We start from the raw sequence: 27,277 nt of genomic DNA, 5'->3' as shown, positions 1-27,277 counted from the left end.
TTTTGGTTACGGACAGTAATGTAATTATGAGTGCGAAGAAGGAGTAAGGAGAGACGATGAGTGAAGGTGGGTATGTGGTCACTAAGAGGGTCAGGAAGAGTACCACTGTCGGAGAAATAATGGGGATGAGAGACTAAAATCCAATCCAGAATACTGCTGTTAGAGGGTTTTTTGAGGGGCGTGTAATAGAGGTGATTAGCTGTGATAAATTATAGAGGTTGATGTTAAGTGGGTTTGTAGGAGACTGAATGGAGGCCCAGTTAATATTCATGTCTCCTATGATTATGGTTTCATTTCTAATGTTATTAGAGAGCCAGGAAAGGATGTCTTCGAGTGTGGAAACATTATCCCCTGGGGGGATGTATAGGGAAGCTATACATATGTGGTCGTGTTTGTTAACTTGAAGTAGTGTTAAGAGAAGTTCAGCATTATTAAATTGAGGAGTAAGTTTGCTATAGGGGGTAACTGACAAGGAGGATGAGTAGAGGAGAGCTACTCCTCCCCCGTTTTTGTGGGACCTGTCTTTTCTAATGATAGAATAGTTTGGTGGAGTTATTTCAGAGTCTTTTATATGGGGTTTTAACAATGTTTCTGAGATGGATAAGATGTCAGGTTTATTATGTATGAGCCAGGCATGGAGGTTTGGGATTTTGTTAACTATACTTTGGGAGTTTATAGAAGTTAATAATATGCTCTTGTCTGTAATGGTTGAGGTGGGGTGGGGCTGGATTAGGATGGATATCACCTGATATTAGACTGGTAATCAGGTGTAGGATTGGGTTAGAGAGGTAATTGGACAGTTTAGAGAAAATATTAGGTTTTATTGTGATTATGAAGGATTTGCCAGTTACTATAGGGGGGGTAGATTGTTTATGAGTGGTGATTAGTTTATATGGATAAAGTAGAAGTTTTTTTATCGGAAATAGATGGGGAGAAATTGGGGTGTTTATGAGAGAGAGGAGGTAAGGTGGTTAGTTACATGGAAGGATTGTGAGTGGTAGGAGTTACTGGGCTGGGTGAGGTAATGAAAATATGTTAAGTTAAGAAGTAGAAGTAGTAAAAAGGAGATGAATGAGGGTTTTGAGAGCATTTTGAGATGTTGGTAATTAGAGGTGCTAAGTTGATGTGAAGAAAATGTAGAAATGAAAGAGGTTTATATGTAGAGGATCTGGTAAGTACTTAAATAGTGCTAAGGAATAGATAGTTGTGTAAGGATTTGCTTAGGGATGTAGTATTGGAGTGGGTGCTGAGATAGTAATGTTGTCTAATTGGCTAGGTGAGGAATACTAGGAGAGGTGAATGAAGGTTAATTAGGGTGGAGTAGGGGATGGGTGCGTCTGGAGTTCTGGAGACTGATTGGACTGGAAATGTTAGTGGGTGTGGTTATGGGGTAATAAAGGTAGAGGTGCTGGGGTGGGTGGAATTTGGAGGTAGGGTAGGGGAGCGGAGTGAGCCCGCAGGGCGAACGGAGCGGGTAGAAACCAGAAGCAAGGAGGGCAGCAGAGGATCGAGAACCTATCAGTGGAGTGTAGAATTTCAGAAGGGTAAGTAGATGGGACCTGGAAATAGTAGGTTATAGTGGGCTGTAATGGTTTTAAGGGAGAGAGAGAAAAAAGAAAGGTTAGCGAACCGGTATTAAATAAAATGTAGAAATTACTTGTCCTATCAAATTTTCTGGATCTACTGGCAGCCTCAGCTTAAACTTAAAAGTCAAAAGCAGTCATAATAAAAGGGCCAGTAATCAAGGAGCAGCAATCCTCACCACTGACACTGGTGAGGAGCGGTCACTAGAAGCAAAAATGGATACACATAGCATTTTCAGATGCAGCTGCCTGTACCAAGCATAATCTCCCTTAAGTGCACACAGGAACACACTCTAGACCTGGAGTTGGACTCTCTCTTTTTCTCCAGGCCCCAGACAAGACTCCACACTGACCACTTTGAAGCTTATTGTCCCTGTTCTATGTAGCTGACACACACAGTTGGATATTCAATGTTACACACACACACACGCACACACACACACACACACACACACACACACACACACACACACACACACACACACACACACACTCCTGGGAAAGGCTGGCATAGATTTACCACTGTGCCCCGTCTGCCTAGGCTATAAGGTAGTTATGGCACCACCAGTCAACTACTCTAAGGCTTTTACAAGGGTACCCGATTATACTGAGTAAAATTAATACTAACATAACTGGCAGAGTTTGACCAATGCAATGCAGCGAGGCTTTCAGGAGTGGCCAAAGTGTCACTAAACTAAGCATAAGTACTCTTAAGATGTTAAAAGTATTCTCTAAAAGACCAGCCACAATGAAAGGTATAGAAATATTTAATAATAAATAATACAATCGAAAACATGGCAATACTGAAGGGCACTCGGAGGCACCAGATGAAAGGATGCACCACTTCCAAAGTTATGTTTGTGTCTTTCGGCTTTTCCCGGTTAGGGGTCGCCACAGCGGAACTCCGGTTCGCTAATGATTGGCAGTAGATTTTTACATGCTGGCTTGCCGGGCCTAATGCACAACCTTCAATGAAGGAACACCCATTTACGCATACCGCCACACAGAAGATGCTCTAACTGAGAATCAAATGGGCAACGTCTAACTGTGAGGCGACAACGCTACCGCAGCACCACCACCGCAGTTATAAAGTTGCAAAAACAATCCTTTATTAACACTAAACAAAATCACTGTATTTTCATCCTCTAAACACCAAGACTTCATCAGATATAATGCCATTACAAATACTGTTCTTAAATACCCTAATCCCATCACCAAAACAATTAACCAACAAAACAATTAATTAATCTTAAAATTCATTCTCAAGCTACCCAGTTTCCCAATATGGAGATAAAGGATGCAAATGATCATACAAAAAAATACTAATTAACAAACTGTAAAAATCTCTAATTGATGTAATACAATCTATAAAAACAATAAATAAGTCATTTCAAAAGCCCGTACAAATATGTATAAATCTCATTAAATAGGGAGTAGGTCCTAAAACCTAATGTTTCATTCAGCTTTGATGTCATCTAGTTTTGTGAAGTATAAATAAATTATGTACAGTGGGGAAAAATCAGTGCAAAAGTGCTGAACACATTTTCTGCAGAAATATATGTAGTCTGTGTATCTCAAGGGTTTGAAACCATAATTATTCAAGTGCATAAACTGTGAGGAAGTATATGTGTCACCTAACCATACAAGTATTGTTCTAGAATCTAGATGCTCTTAATTTTAAAATGGGAGCCAGGGATATATTTTCATGGGTCTACTTCAAATGATAGAAGTTGCAGAACATCGAACCACACATCATCGAGGATGAGATGATTGATGTTCTGCAGTATCGAACATTAAAGTCGAACAAATTTAAAAAGATAAAAAGTCCCCCCGCAGCCCCCACACCCACTGCTACATAAATATACCGAGACTGCACTACAGTTAAGAGAATGGTAAATTTCTTGTTCTGTGCTGTACGGCACCATTCTCTTCACTGTAGTGCAATCTTGGTGTTGGTATGTTTAAGTAGCAAGGGGTGTGGGGGGTGCAGGGGGGCTTGACCCCCAGCAAAAACTTGAAATAAGAAGTTTTCATGTTTTTATTTATATATATTTTTAAGTTCAATATTGAAGAACTTTGATCCTCTGGTCCTTGATGATCAGAGCTTTGATGTTACATTATTTCGATACTCTGAAGCGGCCCCTTTTTTATTTTAAGCCTGGTGGTCTGTTGGCATCTAACACTAAATGCCAATAGCCCTTGCTATACTGTATTCTGGTTTCCCATGTTAGAACACTTTCCAAAACTGAGAAGAAGGAAGAAAAGACCTGGTGCCTTTAAGTGTGGGGCACGTGGACAGTGCTCCTATATATCAAACAAGGAATTTATTTATGTAAAGGCAAGGGATAGCTGGATAGAAGCAAATACCTACTGAAATTGTAACACTGTAGGGTTAGTATATTTAGCAGAGTATAAGGGCTGTGATGCCTTTTATGTTGGAAAAACTACACATGAACTTAAAAAGAGAGTATACAAAAACCTATATGATGTACAGAAGATGTACAGAAGAACAATGCCATATATAAACACACTTTAGAGTACAAACAGGCTAGTTTTAGTTTTTTTTGTCCTAGAAGAAATAGCTCAAGACCCAAGAGGAGGACCATGGGGAAACCACTCAAGACCCAAGAGGAGGACCATGGGGAAACCAGAGTAGAGTATAGGGAGGTCTATTGGTAGTTGGTGTTAGAAGCCAACTGAGAACCGGGCTTAAAATGAAAATATATCCCTGATTCCCATTTTAGTATTAAGGGCAGATAGACTCTAGAACAATACTTTTTTCAGTTAGGTGACACATATACTCCACAGTTTATGCTCTTGAATAAATATGATATCAATCCCTTGAGATACACAGAATACATATATTTATATAGAAAATTTGTTCAGCATTTTTGCACTGATTTTTCAAGACTTTTTTTTTTTTGCTGTGTCTTTCGGCTTTTCCCAGTTAGGGGTCACCACAGCGAAACTCTGGTCCGCTAATGATTGGTAGTTGATTTTTATGTGCCGAGTTACCAGCCCTTACTGTGAGGCGACAATGCTACCGCAGCACCACCACCACGGGTCATTTTTCAAGACTTTACATAATTTATTTATATTTCAGACCACTAGATGGCATCACCGTTCATGGAAACATTAGGTTTTAGGACATACTACCTTTTTAATGAGATTTATACATATTTGTACATTTTCAAATTACTTATTTATTGTTTTTATAGATTTTATTACATCAATTAGAGATGTTTTATAGTTTATTCATTAGTATTTTTGTATGAATATTTGCATCCTTTATCTCCATAGTGGGAACCTGGTTAGCTTGAGAATGAGTGTTAAGATTAATTAGTTGTTTTATTGGTTAATTGTTTTGGTGAAAAGATTAGGGTATTTAAGAATAGGACATGAGGTTTTAAGTAATCAAATCTGAGGTCCTAAACTGACCAAAACCTCCCCCCAGAGTATTTTCTTGAAGTGTCAGATTTGTCAGTTTAGTGTGACGTTTGCTCATTCATCTGTGAGTAACAGGTGTAACTTTAAAGACAGAAATATATCTAATTTTGACATGGCATAATGTGCCACACTGAAATACTTTCCTATAAAATTTTTTTCAAAGACACGTTCAACCTTGAGATGTAAAATTTGTCATAATCTGACATAGCCGTTGCTTAATCGGTCTCCTCCATACTCTTACTTAAGACCTGCATGCAAATCTTACAAATCTACTTATTCATATGTGACTGGAACTGATTAATCAAAATAAATGGTAAGGCTTGCAATATTTAATTATCTGTAATGAAGCAAAATTTCACAAATTTGCTTAATGTGCCACAAAACAAAAACAATTTCATGCAGTCTGTTTGCCATGTGTGTACACTAGCACCTCTACAGATGATCACAGTTATGCCAGTGTTGAATATATAAAAGGCTTAAAAGTACTGATTGTCTAATGTCATAGGTGATCAGGACAAACACACATCTGCACATGTTACCGGAAGGCCATTTTGGTAACTATCAGTGTGTAGGCATCATGTTTATCTGTGTGAATGTTTCATGACTTGCATGTCATGGCACATAGTTTTGTACCAGATACCAGTTTATTATTTGTGTACAGACACACCTTGAATGTCTGTGTTCCTGCACACTGTTGTTGTTTAACTTCCTCATGTTCCTAGACGTCAGCATGATGATTGCGCCATGGGTGCACATTTTCAAATGCATGAAGCTGTGACGACAAAGTTCAATATATCGGACTGGGAAAATATTCTGTTCTGGTGAACTCATATTACAGAGTATAGCAGACAGTGGCCATCTAATGTATTTTCTTGGCTTTGTACTGCAGAATAACTCTAGATGTATCCATGTATCTGACTCAGTACTTCAGCAACGCTCACTCACTCATTGATATTCCTGCTCAAGAAATATGCTTCCTGACAAACCTCCTTTTCAGATGACCTGAGGCTGGAATTGTTGTGATTGACCATAGATCTGGGAGAAAAATCACTGTCTACTGTAAAATATTACTCTCTTCTGGTCATGACTAACAGTAGGAATATACTATGTATTTTGTATGCATCCTCATGGCAAACTGTGTTTTTATAAATCATCATTCTCTAAAAGACCTTATGGTATGCACTTTATATCGAATCTGTTTTCAAATATTTTGAATGCTGGAGGGTAAATTCTGAAACCTGCAGCATTTTCTCATATTCTAAGCATATATGTTTATTCAGCTAAAAGTAGCTTTTGCAATTCACATATTTCTACCTAACAATGTATTGTGGCCTTTATGTGTATGACTGTCTACCAGTTACCAGCTGTTGCCAACAGCAGCCTCCTGACTTGTGAAACTGGAAATGTTCAATATTCAAGAAACCATACACAGAAACACGTCAACTATAGTTCTTGTATGACACTGAAATATCCCCCGTGCAAGTATGCATGGTGATTAACAGACTTTTGTTTCTAATGAGATATTGTTGCCTCACAGGCTATGTGGACTTCTGTGCATGGTGGTGCAAATATCACACAAAGCCAGTCAATCCTAGCCATGACCTCAGGGCCAGAGGAGATGCTGACAATGGTGTCTTTGTCACTGCAGAGCACACAGCAGTTGCATCATCACATTCACCTGCCTGACAACACTGTCAGGAACCTCAGCATTTGTCCTTAGCAATGATGTTATAACTATAGTTGCATTAAGAAGAAAAAGATAAACACTGCTGACATAATGGTAACTGTTTAGACTACCACCCAGCTGTGTTACAAAACAAAAAATAAATACATCTGCATCAGCTGTTATATGTCTTGTTAAAAATTAATACTTATTTTCTGTCAGATTGAAAGATATAAACACGGACGTCCTTTTGTATTCAACACATCTTATGGAAGCAGTATTTAATCTAACTGCTCTTGGCTTATTTGACTGAATTTCTGAGAGTTAATGGAAGATGTAAGGCACATTACTATGCACTGGCATGACTGGATGAAAGCATTTGCTTGAATTTATTCTGTTAATAAGCTTTTTCTTTCCTTTTATTTTGTTTTTCAGTTCATTTAATAAGGGAATGAAAACTATAAATGTCTGGCTGCTTTATGCATTCACGTGTATCATCTTTTGCATGTGGAAATTTTTAATGTTATTTTATTCATGTATTTATCTATTGACATTTGTTTACTGGGAAATTTTAAATGGGCAAGGACATATTTTACAGGAGGGCCAGAGGAAAAAGCTCTACAGAATAAAAATTACAACAGTAGATCAAGATCATTCACAATAAAATATACAACAGTAATAGAAGAATATAAACATCAAACAAATCTATAGAAATTATTCAAGATAAATGCTTTTCAGATAAGTATGAAAGAAAGATAAAATGAAAATGATACATGCAAAGTGAGCAAGAAAAGAAAAGAGAAAAGAAAAAAATGGTAGTTCTGGTGGCAAACGGTAAAAGTTTGCCCTCTGTGGAGTCACACATGTTTAACAAGTTTGTGCTACATGGAAAAAAATAACTTTGTTATAATATGGTGAGTGCCTAAGGATCTTAGGAGTGGGCAGTGGGAAACCACTTAGAATATAGAGATCAACATGCTATAAAAGTCTGGCTGCATTATGCAATCACACATATCATCTTTTGGCATATGGACATTTTTAATTTTATTTTATTCATTTATTTATTTATTGACATTTGTTTACTGGGAAATTCTGAATGGGCAAGAACATATTTCAAAGAATGCCCAGAGGAAAAAGCTAAAAAGAATACAAATTACAATAGTAGATCAACATCACTTACACAAAAAATATACAATTGTAAAAGAAGAATATAAACATCAAACAAATCTATAGAAATTATTCAATATAAATGCATTTGAGATAATTATGAAAGAAAAAGAAAAGAACAAAAATGATGCATGCAAAATGAATATGAAAAGTAAAGACAAAAAGTAGTTTTGGTGGCAAAAGGTAAAGGTTTCCCATCTGTGGAGTCCCACATGAGAGACGATATTGAGCTGGACATGTTTAACAGTAGTATGGCTTAAGCAGTAGAGAGTTGTAGGCCAGTACAAGTCAATAGTAGGGATCTGAAATAATGACTTGAGACAGATTAAATAAGGGAGTTAGCATAAAGATTATGAGGACATGTGGGGAAAAAGGAATTGTGATATCAGCCTGGTGTTGTATAGGAACAGAGTTAAGAGTTGGAAAGGAATTATTTTACATAATTATATGTAAAGTAAAACTACTTATGTATTAACAATTAATAAGACAATATTAAGCAGGTTTACTTTCAAATCAATGACAGAAATAGTTAAACTTTGAAAAAAGAAACAGCAAATCATAACTTGTCTAAAGGAGATTTTGCTATGGTTGAATGAATTAATGTGTTCTACCTGTTTAAACAGGTATCTCTGAAATAGTTGCATAAATATATTAGTAAAGTACAGCTCTCTAAACAAGCATGCTATGACTCAGGCACTGCTACAACTATATGAACTGCACAGCACTATAAAGACTGAATAGATTTGTGTCATTTTTGGAAAGCCCTCTCATACCCTACCAAGAAAAACTGTCCTGCTCTGCACCTACCATTACTACCAGTTTATAAAATAATCTCCAGGTTTGCTGCAACAAAGAAAAAAATGCACTAACATCTACTGAAGTGACCCCAGGAATTTCAAGCCAGTACTCACCATAGGAATATTGCAACTGTCAAAAGTTCCCTTTAAGTTTTAATTTTACACTTCATCTAATATCTGAAGGAAAGTATGACATCCCTCAAAGAAGAGCTTGGATTTTACTTCAGCTCTTAAGGTGACAACATGGAATTGTAATCATGAAATAAAGGCCAGATTAAAAAGATAACTTCGAGGTATCATGCTACTACTACATGAAATTAACCTTGGAGTATCATGCTACTAAATGAAGTGACACAATACACAGTTTTAAGGGAACAGCTTCAGAAGTTATCAGGGTGTCTAAGCACACAAAGATTCCAATATGAATATGAACTTACTTTGGTGCAACTTGTAAAAGATTTACATTTGTATTCATGGCCAATGCCAAATGTCCAAGTTACTGAATTGCCCACTAAAGTGAATGGATCTGTTATGCATAGGTATTGAAATACCTTTATATTGGATATTCTACTGCAGGCATTACATGGTCGCTAGTCTAAATGCATGCAGATGGAGCTGGTGTCAGCCAACAAAAGAACCCAGATGTGCTGATCCGGGACAATGCACATGGGTAGTAGTACTGTGTATGAGTTGTCTCCTTTATGCACAGGAATGACAAAAACTCACTTTTTAACATGTTTGACAACACACTTCTGTAGTGCAGCCCCAGAGCATGCCATCTATTTAGTCGGAACCCAAATACATGCATGATGTTTTTCACTGCCATGTGTGCAGTTTTCAGTCTTGCATACAGTGGCACTGTGACATCATAAACATTTGTGGATCCGCTGGAGCTATGTTCTAGGATCGTTTGTCTCCATACTAAACCAGGAATAGCAAATGAGATTTATTTATGTAGAATGTTTATGAATCCCATTACCTGTTCTTGTCATAGTGTTTACTTTTACTGCATAGTGTACCAATCCTGGCATAGCATTGTGAATTATCTAGGCATAATCTGCCCCCAAGCATGACATTCCACAAGGGGATAGCTCTATTTTTATCATTTTATGGTAGCATTGCCATATAGTTTATAGTTATAAAACTACCTGATTCCTTTTTGCAGTCTTGCAGTAGGTTTGAACTAAAAAACATTTTTACAAACTATCATAGACCATCTTGAATGCTAAGATAGTCAGCTTTAAACTGTCAAGTGTTTATTACTTTTAGAGCAAAAATAGTTTATTTATGACAGACATATTATTTGATTACCATTATAACAGTAACAAAAAATAAATAAAATTCCAGCAAGGGGATTCAATACAGCTCGCATGGTGTTTTTTCACTGTGTTCACATTGCAGCATGATATGTACACTGTCGCAGGAACATTTGAATTCAGTAAATGCCATGTAGAGGCATGCACTCCTGCTGAAAAAAGTTAAACATTGTGGCATGCTAATTGTGCATAAGCAGCTGAATAGCATGATAATCAACTGATGAAGTAATTCAACAAGGTAGAAAACAACTGTGCAGACTCCGTGCTGGTGTTCCATCTGTATTCCAAAACTTTTAGAATACAGCCACAGAAAGGAATCTACATGGACAGAATAAAATGTAAAATGTGTAACATTTGTACAGAACTGACACTAATATGTAACAGCAGGCTGGATTCAACAAAAGGAGAGTACCGCAACAAAAACCTTTTTTCTTTGTGCCAGAACATAAATGCAACTTTGCTCCCCCACTCCCAAATGAACAGTACACATTGTATATTGCAGACAGCTAAAGGTATAAATGTGTGCTAATCATAACAAATATAAAAACCATTAAAAAAACTATTCCTGGAATACATGAAAAGAGACATGGAGGAGCTCTCCAATCTTGTAGCTCAGGCAGGTATGACCCCTAGCCGAGTGTAGCATCCTGCCATCACCCAGAGTGATACCACAGTACAAGGACAAAATGATTGACTTCAACAATTGGCCAAGCGTATGGTATCATTCTAAAGGGATCCAGTATCTGTCTGCCTGGGATGATATGATCGACAGACCACAATGCTTTGCCAGAGATGGCCTGCACCTCTTGCCCTTGGGATTACATGTACTGGCTAAGGCTCTTGCCACCCCTATAGTGCCTTTTTTTGGCAAGGCTCAAATGACAAATTTTCCGCCTTAACAAGTACAAGCAAGCAAAATATGAGGGTAATGCTACTCAATGCTAGAAGTCTAAACCTCAAAATGCACTCACTTGAGGCACTCCTTACATTGGAGAACATCAACATCTGTGCAGTGACAGAGACCTGGTTCAAGGCTCCAGAGAGCACTCTGCATTACCAGACTATAATTTATACCACACCTTTTGCCACCTAACCTGGACCAAAACACTAAAGGTGGAGACGTGTCCATATTCATTAAGGATTTCCACACCTCCAGGCTAGTTGCTCAGAATAATGCATCCGAGATTATCCAAGTGCAACTCTGGGCAAGACCACAATCCAAATTGTAGGTTGCTACAGATCCCCCACCATGCCCTTGGATTCCCACTCCTCATTTGTTGATACACTGGAAAATATTAGAGTACAACCTTACACCCTAATAATGGGTGACTTTAACTACCCCACCATTAACTGGGAAAACTACTCATGTACCAACTGTTTTGCTCAAAATTTGGGGGAATTCATAAATTCCAATGCCTTGGATCAACTTATCCACACCCGCACCAGGGGCAGCAATATCCTAGAACTGGTCATTACCAACATGGCAACTGGTGTTCCACACCAGAGGTCAATTTCTCGTTGGTCAGATCCAACCACAAGCTAATCACCCTAGACATCCAAATCCCCACCCACACCCGCCACTAGGGAAACCACCGTAAAAAATTTCTCCAAAGCCAACTTCACACTTCTTAAGACAGAAGTGGCAAACTTCACGACGCCCATGCAGATGGACAATAGAGCTACGACTGCTGAATCCTACACAAATGCACTTTATAGGCACTTACATGAGTGCATGGATCGTGCTATCCCTAAAAGAACCAAGATGCTATCCTCTAAAAAAAGGAAGCCAGTCTGGTAGTCCCCTGCCTTAAACAAACTCTGCAAAAGAAGAAAACAAGTGCTGCAAAAAAGAGTAAAATCCCATGACTAGAGAAACTCCCTGGTCAGCCTGAGTAAGAAGCTAAGATCCCTCATAAGATCCTCCAAAGCTAGTAACGAAAACAAAATCACCACTATTTCTAAAAACAGCTACAAAGCATTCTATAGCTATATCAAGAATCTCAATGGCAACACTCGGAGCTGCTCTGAGTTACAGCACAATGGCACTAAATATACAGAACCAACTGATATTGCCAACATCCTGGAAGATAGGTTCAGTGCTAACTTTACCCCCCCCCCTCACCCTCTAAAGGGCCCATCTCTATACCAAAAGAATGCAAAGTTCCTGTAATCATGGCTGCACAGGTAAAATACCACACACTCCAAAGCAAAGAAAACAGCATCCATGAGACCTGACAACATCCCAGGCTGCATTCTACATGAACTACAGAATGAACTGGCACCCCACCAAAGTACCATGTTCACTCATAGCCTTACTTCAAGCTTTCTACCCACTGAATGGTGCACAGTGATGGTTATTCCACTCCACAAATGGAGATCCACCACAGACCCCGAGAACTACTGCCCCATTATTAGCCTGACGAGCCTGGTCTGCAAGGCCATGAAACGTATCATCATGGAACTTATTGTTAAATAAAATCAAGAGATCAATACACAGGAGGTTCAGGTTCAAATGTTTACTAGTGTACACCAGGAGGCAAAAAACGTACAAGTACAGAATTTTGTCTGACATGAAACAGGAAGTACACAATTTTTATAGTTTCTTATTCAAGTTGTGCCCACCTTACTGACATGGTTAGTCACAGGGCATCTACATCACTTTAGCTTACAGTATTCTATTCATTAAATAATGCTGATGCTGTACATTTAAAAAAAAGTTTTAGTCTGGTAACAATACGGCCTTGCTCACCACCTGGTCAAACATAATGTATTTCTGTAAAGTTACTTCTCCAAGGTTTCAGACTGGTTCGAATACAATAGCAGATTCAGTCTTCTAATACACTTCTTTGTTCCCCTGTAACATTTTCTCAGCAGCTGCATGTTATCTAGTAACACATACACAAGGCCAAATCATCCCAGCAGGAAAGAGCAGAAGATTTCATTATTTCACATATTTAATTTCCTGACCCAGCAGATAATTATTTGTGAAAAGCATAAACATTAAACCTTGCTTGAGCTAGCAGCTGCCAGGGTCAGAGGCCAACTTGCTACAAGGCATACTGCAGTTTCAAGAACTTCTTGCAATTACACATGAATTCATCCTTTTTGTCATATTATTAATAGAATAAAATGCATTACTTACTACTTTGCTTTTAAAACTAGCACTTCACATATATTCAAATACATATTTCTCTAACATTTTCCCTCCTATTAATACTTTTTATTCTATTTTGAAGTACGCATAATGTCATTTCGTCTCCTAACCTCTTCCACTAAGGATTTTCAGCTAGGTGAGTCATTTGATCTATACTTCAGAAAAAGTTTCGTCTGAGATCAATTTTTCAATCTCAATATCTTGGTACAAAGTTTCAGTGACAGATACATCAATAAAATCTTTGATTAATCTTTTCATGCAGGGAATTCCACAACAAACACATGCTCCTAATAGGAGTAAACCCACACAAATAGCAATCAGAATATTCATTATGATGGAACCCCACCCCCTAAATAGATTCTGGAAGAAGTCTATCAGTGGGTTTGGGCCTGGTTCAGTCATGGCTGATACCTGCTGAATTACCCCTAGGTGGTTGTTAATTTCATGCCTGTTGTCCGGAATAAATGCACAGCATTCTTCTTTGATAAGCATGCACGTACCACCTCTCGCCGCTAGGGTGAAGTCAAGAGCCATTTGATTTTGTAGCACAACAGTTCTCATTGCATTCAGTTCATCAGTCACCAGTACTAGGGCAGAGAAAGTTGCATTACTCATTACTTCGAGAAGTTTCGACAGCTTCCTCAACTCCCAGATTGATTTGACTGCTCCATATGCTGGGAATATTCCTGCCCAAGATATAACACTGTCACTCAAGTCCATATGAGTCAATTTGCTTTTGTCCTTTACGGTATTATGGTTTTTCCAGCCAGCTTCGATCCGTCCTACTGGATTTACAGGTTTCTCGACTGGACCTTCAGGTTTTCGGACTGCTTCTCTCACGTTTCGTATCTTACCCAAAGGTAATTCTGCAATATGTCTTATAGCCGGAACTAGATAACCCAAAAAACAACTGCCGGACCAATTCTCAGGTAGCCATTTGTATGCTTTTTTCCCACAAATAAAATAACAATTTTCTACTTTAGTACTAATACGCATTAACCCTGCATGAAACATTTACTGGTCTATAACTGACAATTGTTTAAATAAAACAGGATTCTTGCTAATATCATTCATGGTTGTTTTCATTGAGTTCAAATATGAGTCATAATTAGTATTGCAGAGTATTGCCATTACTAGTCTTAATATAACACCGATAAGATATCATTATATTACAATTGCTCCAGCCCACCTGAAGAGTATCATTTTTATAGAAACATACAATTCCCTTTTGTGTGACAGGTAAAAATAAAGCTATTTTGTCCTGTGATCTCACAGTCCCTGTGTCAAAAAGCAAATTTTCCCAAGTCTCATTTATACCCAGAGGGACAGCGGACATCAACAGTCCTCCATATGCTGTTGGTATAGCTGTACAAACCCAGCAATTTGAAATGTTCATAGTCCCTACATATACACGCTTCATGGCTAGGTATGTGTTAAAATTTGGATGCCAGTTTATAGATGTTTCGTCACGTCTTCCCACTTTTACTTGTGTGGTTGAGTGTAGGAAAAACCACAACAAGAGGAACATTGTCACAATTATAGTTAATAAATGTATACTCAACAAAATGATTATGCAACATCTCTGGGGTTGATCTGCATTTCTATTCGCTTTATTCTTGGCCATTTTGCCCTTGTTGCATATCAGTCTCAATGTTTTTATCAAGTTGAAAGTTCTTTACCGGTTTGCAGTGTGTCAAATGGACCCAGGACGTCCTCTCAGCCACTCTGACTGCAGTAGGCGCTGCCAACAGTACCTGGTACGGTCCTTCCCACTTTGGACTCGCCCAATTCTTCCTCTTCGTCACTTTTAGCCACACCCAAGTTCCCGGAGCCAAAACTGCTTCCACCGGTCTGGTCTGTTCTTTATCTGAAAAAGAGTTAAACTGCAAAACAGATTTATTTGTTAACAGTTTCCTCATATAACTAGCTAATGAACTGTCAGCTTCTTGCTCTGCAGGCATGAGAGCTTTCCACTGAGGCACATAATATGCTCTCCCAAAAACCATTTCAAAGGGAGTCAAACCCTTCACATTTGGAACAGTTCTCATACTCAGCAGCGCTAAAGGCAAACAGTATATCCAACTCTTCTGGGTCTCCTCAACTAGCTTCCTAAGTTTGTTTTTCAGGGTCCCATTGAACCTTTCCACCAGTCCTGCAGACTGTGGGTGGTAGGCACAATGATTTTTCAAGGAGATTCTGAAAAATCTTCCAAGTTGCTGGATGGTCTGATTGACAAAATGTGTACCATTGTCACTATAAATCCTTTCCGGTATGCCAAATCTAGGGATTATTTCTTTTATCAGGGCTTTCGCCACTGTTGCTGCATCCGGATTTTTGGTTGGAAAAGCTTCTACCCATTTAGAAAACATATCTACAATGACTAAGCAATATTTTTTCCCTTCATACTTATTCAATTCTATGAAATCCATACAAATAGTATGGAACGGATATGGTGGTATAGGAAAACTTCCTTGTTTAGGTTTAAATGCCCCTTGTGCATGGTGCTTGTTACAAGTATGACAAGCTGCACAAAATTTTTGGTGTAGTTTGTGAATCCATATGTTTGGAATATTCGGTTTACTAACTGTACCATCCCCCCTGTTGAGACATGGCACTGCCCATGGCTCAACAAAGCTGCATATCTAAATAAATTAGACGGCAATATTGTTTTTTTCTCTTTGGAAATGTACAGTCCATTTTCAAGAACTGCACCTTGTTTTTTCCATTTTTGTTTTTCTGCTTTTGTAGTAAGTGTCTGCATTGTTTTTAACATATCTAAATCTAAAATCTCAGAGGGTTGTAATTTCTAATTTAAAAGTAAAGTTTCTGAGTCTGAGGCTGATTGCTTTTCAGCTGCATCAGCTCTCGCATTGCCTTTCGAAATTCTATCCTGTTGTTTTGTATGAGCTACACATTTGCAAATAGCTACTTTAGTAGGTAACTGGATAGATTCTAATAATTCCAAAATAAATTGCGCATGATTAATTGGTTTTCCACTAGATGTTATCATTCCCCTATTTTTCCATTGTTGCACAAATACATGTACTTTAGAGAAAGCATACTGACTGTCAGTATATATGTTTACACATTTGTCTTTTGCTAAAGTACATGCTCGTGTTAAAGCTATCAATTCTGCTGCTTGTGCAGACAAGTTATGTGATAAGGGTTGAGCTTCTAAAATTTCAGTGTCTGTAACTACTGCATACCCCACTAGATTCTTCCCTGTAGGGCCCCTTCTGCATGAGCCGTCCACGTAATATGTCACCTCGGCATTATCCAAGGGCATATCTGTGAGATCTTGTCTAGGCAAGGTTAACTGTTCAATTTCTTGCAGGCAGCTGTGCGGTGTGCCATCCGCAGGAGTTGGGAGTAATGTTGATGGATTTAATGTCGTACATCATTCAGTTGTCATATGAGGTTGGCTCAGCAGTATAGTCATACATGAAAGATGTCTAGCAGGAGAAAGATATGCTACTTTTTCTTGCAGTAAAATTATTGCGACTGCATGAGGCACTCTCAATGTGAGAGGGTGGAATAATACCACTGAGGCCGAGGCCTGTACTGCCATTGCAGCTGCAACCACTGCTTGTACACAGTGAGGCAAAGATCGCACCACTGGGTCTAACTGTGATGAATAATAGGCTATGGGGCGTTGCTTGTCCCCATGTTGTTGTGTCAGCACTGACGTCATATATCCTTGCTTGCAGTCTATGGTCTGAAAGAACCGTTTGTGATAATTTGGGAGTCCTAAAACTAATGAAGAAGCTATCAACTGCTTCAATCTGCAGAAAGCCGTTTCTGCTTCGAGTGTCCATTGTAATAAATCTTGTGCTGCCATTGGTGTTCTATATATCAAGTCAGTCAGTGGAGCAGACTCCAAAGCATAGTTTGGTATCCAACTCCGACAAAAATTAATTGTCCCCAAGAAGGACATCATTTTCTTCTTGGTTGCTGGTTTGGGTGCTTGTAAAATTGCTGTCTTTCTATCCTCGTCTAATATCCTACCTTCATTGGATATCACATATCCTAGGTATCTAACTTGCTTTTTCCAGAGTTGTAACTTACTTTTGTTCACTTTGTGTCCTTGTGTTGCTAAGAATTTCAATAGCGCTATAGTATCTTCCCTGCATTGCTGCTGGGTGGGGGCTGCTAGCAAAATGTCATCCACGTAAAGTAGAATTTGACTACCTCTTGGTGGGGTAAACCCTGCCAGGTTGCTAGCCATTTCTTGTGCAAATATTGTTGGGCTCTCACAATATCCCTGTGGTAGTCGAGTATAGGTATACCTTTTACCCGGAAATGTAAATGCAAACCAGTACTGACTATCAGGATGTATAGGTATTGAAAAGAAAGCATTACTGATATCTACCACAGAGAAATATTTCTGTTGTGGTTTTAAGTCATTTAACAAAGTATGTGGATCTGGCACCATGAGTGCTCTGTGTATCACTGTATTGTTTACAGCTTGTAAATCTTGAACCATCCGCCATTCCCCGTTTGCTTTTTTAACAGGAAATAGGGGTGTATTACATGGTGAATCAGGAGATTCTACCAGTACTCCTTCCCTGAGTAATGCTGCTATTATAGGCTTGATTCCTATTTCTGCATCTTTTCTCAAAGGGTATTGTCTGTTCTGTGGTCTAAATGCTGACTTTGGTGTAATTGTAACTGGTCCTGCTGTTCGAATAAGTCCTACGTCTGACTTGCCTGTTGACCAAAGAGTCATTGGTATCTCACATAAAGCTTTCTCTTCTTCTTCTAATAAAAACGCTAATCAGCTGTCCTCGCTAGATTGCAAGCGCACAGCCGGGTTTGTCTGCGTCAACCAATTCAATTTTTGTTTCTGTATGCCCTGCTCTGACAATTCTAAGTCAGTCTGTTTCTCCCATCTCGTTACCTTCTCTCCTAAGTCTGCCCATTTTACGTTTTTGTTCTTTGTCAAGCTGACATGTGGCAATCGATTTGATCTATATAATGCAAGGAATTCTTGAGGTAATGAACAGCTAACTACACTGTTCCCCTCAGTATCCCAATACAAAGTACGTAATACTAATCTAGCTGCACAATTTTTGAACAATTCTTGCTCATATTCTCTATCAGGTCCTGGCATATTACAGTAGTATAGAGTACAGTGCAACAAATGCTGTTGATCAGTGTCAAGGGAGGGGGCTTTACTAATGACTACGTTCCTCAGTTCCTCGGTTACTGCCCCTGGACCAGTCGTAACTAGGTCCTGGCTGTACCAATAAAAAGTTTCACCCTCCAATCGCACCACAAAAGTATCCATTTGCCTCTGTGCCTCCATACCCTGCACAGTCGGAACTACTGCTATGCCAAATATCTGCATAAGGTCCCTTCCCAATAGGTTCACTGGACATTTTGCAGAAACAACAATCTTAATTCTTTGAGTCATACCTGAAACAGGGTCAGTTATTGCTATATCATGGGAAAGTGGTTCCCTGTATAGCTGTCCATTCGCAGCTTTTACTAATATATAATCAAATGATTCAGAATGTTCTGGTAACTTGGAGGGGTGTATCAGGGTCCGTGATGTTCCTGAGTCACACAGGAATTTGACTTCCCTTCCGTCCACCAGAAGTGTAACTTCCAGTTTCGTGTCTGCTAAGTAGAGCTCTAGGCTCAATAATGCTAAATCCAGAATTTCACTTTCTTCATCCTCCATATCTACTTGCACTTCCTCTATTCCTTCTATCACATTTACATTTGTCCTCTGTTTATTAACTTCTCCTCATGATTTCTGACTTCTGCATGATATATCTTCACTATCATATAGTCAGTCCTCATCTCCCTTGTCTTCTGTGATTACCTTTTTGTTCTGTTTACAATCTCTCACTAGATGTCCCTTCTTCCCGCACTTAAAGCATTCACCTCTCTTTTTCCTTTCTTCAAAATCTTCTGACCATTTGTCAGACTGTTTATTTCCCTGGGCATTTTTCTTTCCCTTTTTGCCTGACTGTAACACAAATACTTCAGCTCCGTCTTCAGCAGTGAAGACTTGCGCCTTCTTTTTCTTTTTGCTATTAAAATGTCTTTCAGCATGTCTAGCATATTCAAGTAAGGCTTGTAGCCTACCTGTTCGATGGTCTATCATATGCTTCGTAATGAAGCTGCTGATAGGTGCAATGCAACCTTTTAAAAATGCATTTTTCAATTGTTGTTCATACGGGGAATCATTCACTTGATTTTCAGGAACTGTCATACCGCTATGGTTATTAAAACATTCCAATAATCTAGCATAGTACCCATATACCATCTCATTTTCCTGTTGTATGCATTGGTTAATGCAAGTCCAGTCTGCTCTAGGTTTCCATTTCTCAGAGATTCGGTCTGTAAGACCTTTCACTCTATTGTCTAGTTCTGCGTCACTATGTGGGAGTGGTTTAAGCTCTGCATTACGAGGATTCCAGGTGCCACAAATCATGTGCCAATCTGGACCTATAATTTGTCTTACTACTTTTTCTACTTCTTCCCCATTCAAGTGGTAACTCAACCTCATGCCTTGCAAATCTTTTAAAAAATTCATAAAATTGACTTTCGGATGGGGAATTCCCTCAGTAGCTTTCCGGATATCCTCCGGTGTCCATGGTCTGTAAACTAAGAGAGTTGGGTCCTGCTCTGCCTGTCCTGCCTGAGGATTTGGGACCTCTATAAGCGGACACATTTCTTCCTCATTCTCATCCTGTAGGTTTCTCTCTATTTGATACGATTCTGCGTCCCCATGTGTTTTACGTGCTCGGTACCTAGTTTCAATAGTATCTCTAACAAATGGTTGTGGTCTCGCTGAGACCTCAGGATAACGCGGAGGCAGACCAGCCTGTCCACTCACTTCATATCCTGAAAAAGGCAACGGAGGGGGCAGGGTAGGAGGAGCTGTTGCTATTACTATGTTATTATCTTCTTTGTCTAAAAATAATGCTTTTGAATTTTTAGTCTTCTGTTCCCTACGGTTTGCTTCCTCAATCCACCTGTGTGCCTGAGGAATGCCTAATTGGCGTTGCTTTTTTGCCTGACCTCCCGCATCGGATTTAAGTTGCTTAAGGAGTTTAACCAGTTAAGTTTTATCTAATTTACCATTGAATTCATATTTGTTAACCAACTTCGTATAATACCTAACATTATCAGAACGTTGTGATTGCATATATTTTGCGTCTTCGGTTAGGGACGGATCTCGCAATGTTTTAGTGCACTGATTTCTCATGTTAAAAGAAAATGTTACGTAACCCTTCTTACCACGTGGTACCAAAGTTCCTTTCACAGTTTATCTAGAATAACTGCCTACCTTATTCTGTTACCCTGATCTATGACCAAATACACAGTAATTCCTTTTATTCCTGATCTGCATAACAAATCTTGACAACAATATTTACTGTAACCTAGTCCCTGATCTAAAACAGAAAAAAGGCAAAAATCTTCCTACCTGAGCCTCTGGTATTGAGCTGTCCAGGATCCGCTCTTCAGCCACAGATCAGAAAGTGGCCAGCCTCTTTAAACGACAATTCAGTCGGAGGTCTTTTCACCCAAGAAGAACCGTTTCGGTAACTTCTCCTGTGCAGTATTTGACCACCGGTAGACTATGATCTGCAGCTGTCCGAGGGATTTCCGGCTAAGAAGGACCAAACTGTTAAATAAAATCAAGAGATCAATACACAGGAGGTTCAGGTTCAAAAGTTTACTAGTGTACACCAGGAGGCAAAAAACGTACAAGTACAGAATTTTGTATGACATGAAACAGGAAGTACACAATTTTTATAGTTTCTTATTCAAGTTGTGCCCACCTTACTGACGTGGTTAGTCACAGGGCATCTACATCACTTTAGCTTACAGTATTCTATTCATTAAATAATGCTGATGTTGTACATTTAAAAAAAGTTTTCCTCTGGTAACAATACGGCCTTGCTCACCACCTGGTCAAACATAATGTCTTTCTGTAAAGTTACTTCTCCAAGGTTTCAGACTGGTTCGAATACAATAGCAGATTCAGTCTTCTAATACACGTCTTTGTTCCCCTGTAACATTTTCCCAACAGCTGCATGTTATCTAGTAACACATACACAAGGCCAAATTATCCCAGCAGGAAAGAGCAGAAGATTTCATTATTTCACATATTTAATTTCCTGACCCAGCAGATAATTATTTGTGAAAAGCATAAACATTAAAACTTGCTTGAGCTAGCAGCTGCCAGGGTCAGAGGCCAACTTGCTACAAGGCATACTGCAGTTTCAAGAACTTCTTGCAATTACACATGAATTCATCCTTTTTGTCATATTATTAATAGAATAAAATGCATTACATACTATTTTGCTTTTAAAACTAGCACTTCACATATATTCAAATACATATTTCTCTAACACTTATAAACAAAGACATTGGTAATCTCCATACTCTGGACCCCACCCAGTTCAGGTTTGTAAAAGGCAGATCATGTCTCCCAAACCTGATAGACTTCTTTGAAGCAGTCACCAAAGCCATAGATGAGGGTAAGTTGGTTCAAACTGCCAGTCTAGATCTCACCGAGGCTTTTGACACCATTCCCCACTCTGGAATTATAGATAAACTCACTAAACTAGGCATAAATCCCTATGTCACAAGATGGGTTGCCAACTGACTCACTGACAGAACCCACACTGTGAAAGTAGCAGACTACAAATCCGACTTCAGACCAGTGACAAGTGGACTACCACAGGGTTCAGTCCTGGGTCCTCTCCTGTTTGGTATCTACTTCTCTGAAATACAGGCTAACACAGAAGGTCTTTGGCTAATGAAGTTTGCAGATGACTGCAAACTAGGAGCCATAATCGAAACTCCTAACAATGTGGACATCCTACAAAAGGGCCTCACTGAGACAGATGCCTGGCGTCAAAGCCATGGTCTCAAGCTCAGTGCCAAAAAGTGCATTGTCATCCCTTTTGGTAAAAACTCTGTACCCATGAACTACCACATAGGCAGTAGTCTATGTAACACTGAAAGCGTGGTAACAGACCTTGGGACACAGGTGAATAGTAGTCTCTCCTTTGATAATCACATCGCCACAGTAGTCAGGAAATCCTTCTACATGGCACACCTCATCACAAAAGGTTACTCATCCAGGAAAAAAGAAGTCATTGTTCCCCTCTACTCATCTCTCATTAGACCCATTATAGAGTACAACACCCCTTTTGGGATGTACCTCACAAGACATCTGCAACAACTGGAAAGGCCACATAAATACATCACAAAGAGGATTACTGGCCTCAAACAGATGCCCTACACAGACCGTCTCAAAAAACTCCAGCTTTACTCAGTCACATATCGCCTACTCAGATGCGATCTTTGCCTAACATACAAAGCTATGTCAAACCCAGAGCTGTTGGACATGCTCCACTTAAAGAAATCCCAATCCCTCTGAGCTACATGCTCTAGGGATCTAAACCTTGTCACTATAATAAATAGAACATGCTGGAGGGAAAGATTCCTGCCCAAGAGACTTCCCATACTCTGGAACAAACTACCTCTATATATCAAACAAAGCTCCTCATTAGCACTCTTCAAGAAAAACTTGATGATTGGATGGGAAATAGGAAATTCACCCCCGGGATCACTTCTGTGGCTCTGCTCAACAGGGGCATAGGTAAATCATTTTCTTGGGTAGCGAAAGTCAGGGTACCTTTTTGGCTTGGCTTATATAGGCCCTAGGGCCAATAGCCTAGTACCTACCTATGAACCTATGTCAACATATGCAATCTAAAAAGTAGTACTCATCTGTGCAGATATATTCCAAAGTAATATCCTACCTTCTGTGTTCAACATTCAGCTCCCCTTCAGTTTCCCTACCTACATGGATGTCAACAGTGTAGATTCAGGGTTCTCAGAATGGTAAAGTTGCATATGAGGTCTGAACTCATTAGAACTGCTGAATCCCAAAACCAAATTGGATCCATGTAAGGATGTAAACATAGTGCAGGCACTCCCTCAGTGTTTGTATTTATGGAATGGCAACTGTGAATGCTTACATCAGGTGGATATGTCAGGTCAGAGTTACAAAGTGTTACATGTAGGTTTGTCAAGGTTGGAAATGCAAGTAAGTAGTGCACAGTTCACAGGTTATTTTCCATTAGTGTCAAACCTCTTCATTTGTTGGCAAGCCATGTTTTCTCTGTCAGTATTGTTTAGTATAAAAGAAAAGAAAAGAAAAAAGGGAGAAATAGTTGAAATGAGGAAAGCAATCTATGACATGCACAGTAGAAAATGTTAATACATATAAGATATGTCTACATAGGTCTGGATTTCAACTCTCATTCCAATGTACCTTCAGAAACAGGACATGCATCTTATCCCTCTTTGCCACACAAACAGCTTTAAATCAAAGAACTGAAGTCATTCATCATACAACCATCTGCAACAGAATGCACAATGATATCAAACCATAAATTGTTATCTTCACATTTATTATTATAACTGTATTTGGACGTAGTGCACTTAGTGATCACACAACCTGTTATGAATATTGCTTGCAAATATACAGCTCTGTCTTATATTTCTGTGTTTCCTGGTCATTCATCAGTTATCTGACAGGTACTCTGCGACATGCAGTCTGTAGGCCATGCTCTATCACTGACCTTAAAATGTGTGAGGATATTAACTGTCAATAAAATTATATGCATCTGCCAACAATTGAAAGGCAGGTTGGATGGTGCAAACAAGCACAGACTGCACTTTTTGGGGGGAGTAAAGGTGAGTTACTGTTATGACACGTACACGGGAACAACTCTTCTGTTGAAGGGGAAACAAAGCTGAGTTACTGTTATGGTACGTACAGGCATAGATTGTTCTTTTGGGGTGAGCAAAGGTGAGTTACTGTTATGGCACAAACAAGGATATATTGCTTTTGTTACTCTCTTTGTTTTGCATCCTGCCTGTTGTTTGATATTGTGAGGGTTCTAAAGTAGAAACTACAATGTGTGTCATTACTTTTTCACTTCTGTCATCAATGATTTTTCCAATACAAACATATGGTGCTAAACTGAGGGCATGCAGTGATCATCAGTACATTGATAGGTATGACTGTGTGAATCTTTGATGTCTGAGGCCTACTAATGGACACAGATAAGTCAGATAAGTTTATGTCACATGTTATGGTAATGTTGGTACAAATCTTCCACCTTTTACTTGCTTACTGTAACATGTGATGAAATACAAGGAAATACTATAATATTATTAAACAATACACTCCAGGTTCAGGACATACTTTGTAAATGCAGCAGTTCCACAGTGTTAGTGCAGGGCTGACTCTGTCTGATGCAAGCAGTACACAACCAAGGGTCTATATTATATTATTGAAGCTTTACTACTTTGAATCACTAAACATCGAACTTTAATGATCGAAGTACTAAAACCTTGAAACCCCATAAAAACATTTTAAAAACAAAAAAAACAAAAACAAAAAAAAGGGTGTAAGCAGGGGTCAAGCCCCCCTGCACCCCCCCCCACACCCCTGCTACTTAAATATACCAACTCTGAGATCGCACTTCAGTGCGATACAGTGACAAAATGGAATATTTCCATTTCCTACACTGTAGCGTGATCTCGGAGTTGGTATATTTAAGTAGCAGGGCTGTGGGGGGCACATCCCCCCATGTGGGGGGTGTATGGAGGCTTTCCCCACTGCTTACACCCTTTTGTTTTTTTTTTTGTTTTTTTGTTTTTTTTAAACTTTTTATAGGGTTTCGAGGTTTGACTACGATCACTAAAGTTCGATGTTTAGTGATTTGAAGTAATAAAACTTCGATAATCTGATATAGACCCCACAACTAATACATGGGGAGGTAAAGGTTGTTTTTGTTGCTTAGCATCAATGTTACTATATGTATGTGAGTAGGAGGAAAGTTTTAGGTGCATAGTTGGTGAGTGAGTGTGCTCTGAGTTATTTCTTAGCCAATGCAAGGTCATACTGAGCATGCCTATAAGTGTCTACACCCACAGCAGCTGGTGGTTTCCTTCTCTCTCCTCTTACTCCTCATCTGGTGACCTTGGCATTATTGGTGTGATATGTGCCCCTATCCCTTGCTGATCCTGCTGCAGCTGTTTCCTCAGAATTATGTTGTGTAGCATGGCACATACTGTGAAGATATCTGTACATGTCCATGGATTATACTGCAGGGCTCCCTTCAGAATTATCTAGACACTGAAACTGTGACTTCATCAGGCCAAACAAATGCTCTATGACATTACTAGTTTGAGCATGTGCCTCATTATGGCGTTCTTTCATGGTTGTGTGTGCATTTCTGATGGGTGTCATCAGCCATGGTTCCAGTGCATAGCCTGCAAAATCCAGTAGATGACCCTGTGAGACATCCTCCCTAGCAAACATCTGGTACAGTTGGGATGTTTACCAAATATATGAGTCCTGCTAATTGCCACCGTTGCCAGTACACATGTTCAAGATAATTGCTTTAGCATTACACATGGCTTGACAGTTGATAGAGTAGAAGCCCTTTCTGTTACTGTAAACCTTAACCTGTTGCCCAGGTGGTGGCTTCATTTGTACATGAGTGCAATCTATGTCACCCAGTACTGTAGGGTAGTGCACTACCTAGTAGAACTGTTGAATATTTTTGGCCCTCTCTTTATAACTATGAGAAAGATATATGTGCTGACTGGCATGTTGGAGCATAGTATCCAGGAACTGGTGGAGGATCCAGAATGCTGATGCCTGTGATACCCCCAGCATGCCCCCTATTGGTCTCTGAAAGGTACCTGTAGGTAATATTCTAAGGGTTACAAATACCTTGGTTTCTACTGGGATGGGTTCCCCTCAGTTCCCTCTGGCTCTGAACTGAGGGTAGTAGAGGTTGCAGAGTTCCTGTGGTATGTCCCTGTCCACCCTGTAGCACGCTACAATTTTCACGTCACATAGATTGTGATAAGTTAAATGTGGCATGAAAACCCTTCTCCTTCTCAGCCTAGACCTATTGGCAGCAGCAGCACAAGCATTGACTTTAGCCTCTAGCACATAAACATGGATTATAGCAGCAGCAGTCCCTAACATTCTGTCTGTGCAGACTTTCCATGTCTGCACTCCAAAAGTTTTGACATCCACAGGAATAACCAGCATGGAGTCTACTTGGATGCTTTATATCTTGTTAAATATCTCTACCATGTTGGACTGGTTGATTAGCATGCAATTCAGCCACTTATGCTGTAATTCACACGTATGACACACAGACAAAGACCGATGCAATCTATTAATAATCTACACCATTATAAAAAGGCAAATATGTAGCTAGCCAAACTGATGGTGAGGAGAGTTGTATATGTTTGGAAGACTGCAAAAACACTTTTTATTCAGGATATATCTGTACAGAGGAGGACTGAACTTCAGCAGGTATGCTCCCATTTTGTCCCCTACATACCACATATGCTGAAATGTATTTAAGTTTAGTGTGAAGCAAAGGCTTTTCACTTTTGGCATTGGCCTGTTTGTCAAGCCATTTCAGAGGTACACATAACTGACCATGTGGGATAAATATGTACAAATGTGTCAAGGACAGGTCCTTTGATAGCATTTTTAGCATTTCAAAGAGGTCTTGTCAGGAAAATAAGTCATTTGCCTATTCTTTTGTGAGGTTGGGGAAGCAAGGATGACTTACTGTTATGACACAAACAAGACTGGACTCTTCTTTTGATGGAGGAGCAAAGGTGACTAACTGTTATGGCACAAACAAGGATATATTTCTGTTGTTACTCTCCTTGTTTTGTATCTTGTCTGTTGTTAGTATTTCACATCTCTAGACTGTTAAATGTTTCTCCGGTGGGTAATACTGACTGGCTACCTTTTCTGTTTTATCTGGAAACAGCTATTTTGTAGTTATGTGATATATGTGTATTACACTTTTGTTGTCTTTTAGGACACCTTCAAGCATGCCATGCAGGCATGTCAATCCATGAAGACCCCCCCCCTACACTGATGCTAAAAATCAACTCAAATTCAATAAGTTTCAGCAACATGGTGCTTTTCTTCTGGAAAGGGGACAGGGAAATAAGGCCTGTAGGATGCAAATATGGCAACAGATTGTTCATGATGCCAATATTGTGGGCAGCCATGGCAGAACACATGAACAGGTGTGCCACAGGCCACTGACATGATAACATCT

Source organism: Protopterus annectens, chromosome 2.part2 (assembly GCF_019279795.1).
Source record: "Protopterus annectens isolate FY-2018-M chromosome 2.part2, PAN1.0, whole genome shotgun sequence".
In the NCBI taxonomy this organism is placed as follows: Eukaryota; Metazoa; Chordata; order Ceratodontiformes; family Protopteridae; genus Protopterus; species Protopterus annectens.
Note: the sequence above shows the minus strand (reverse complement) of the source record.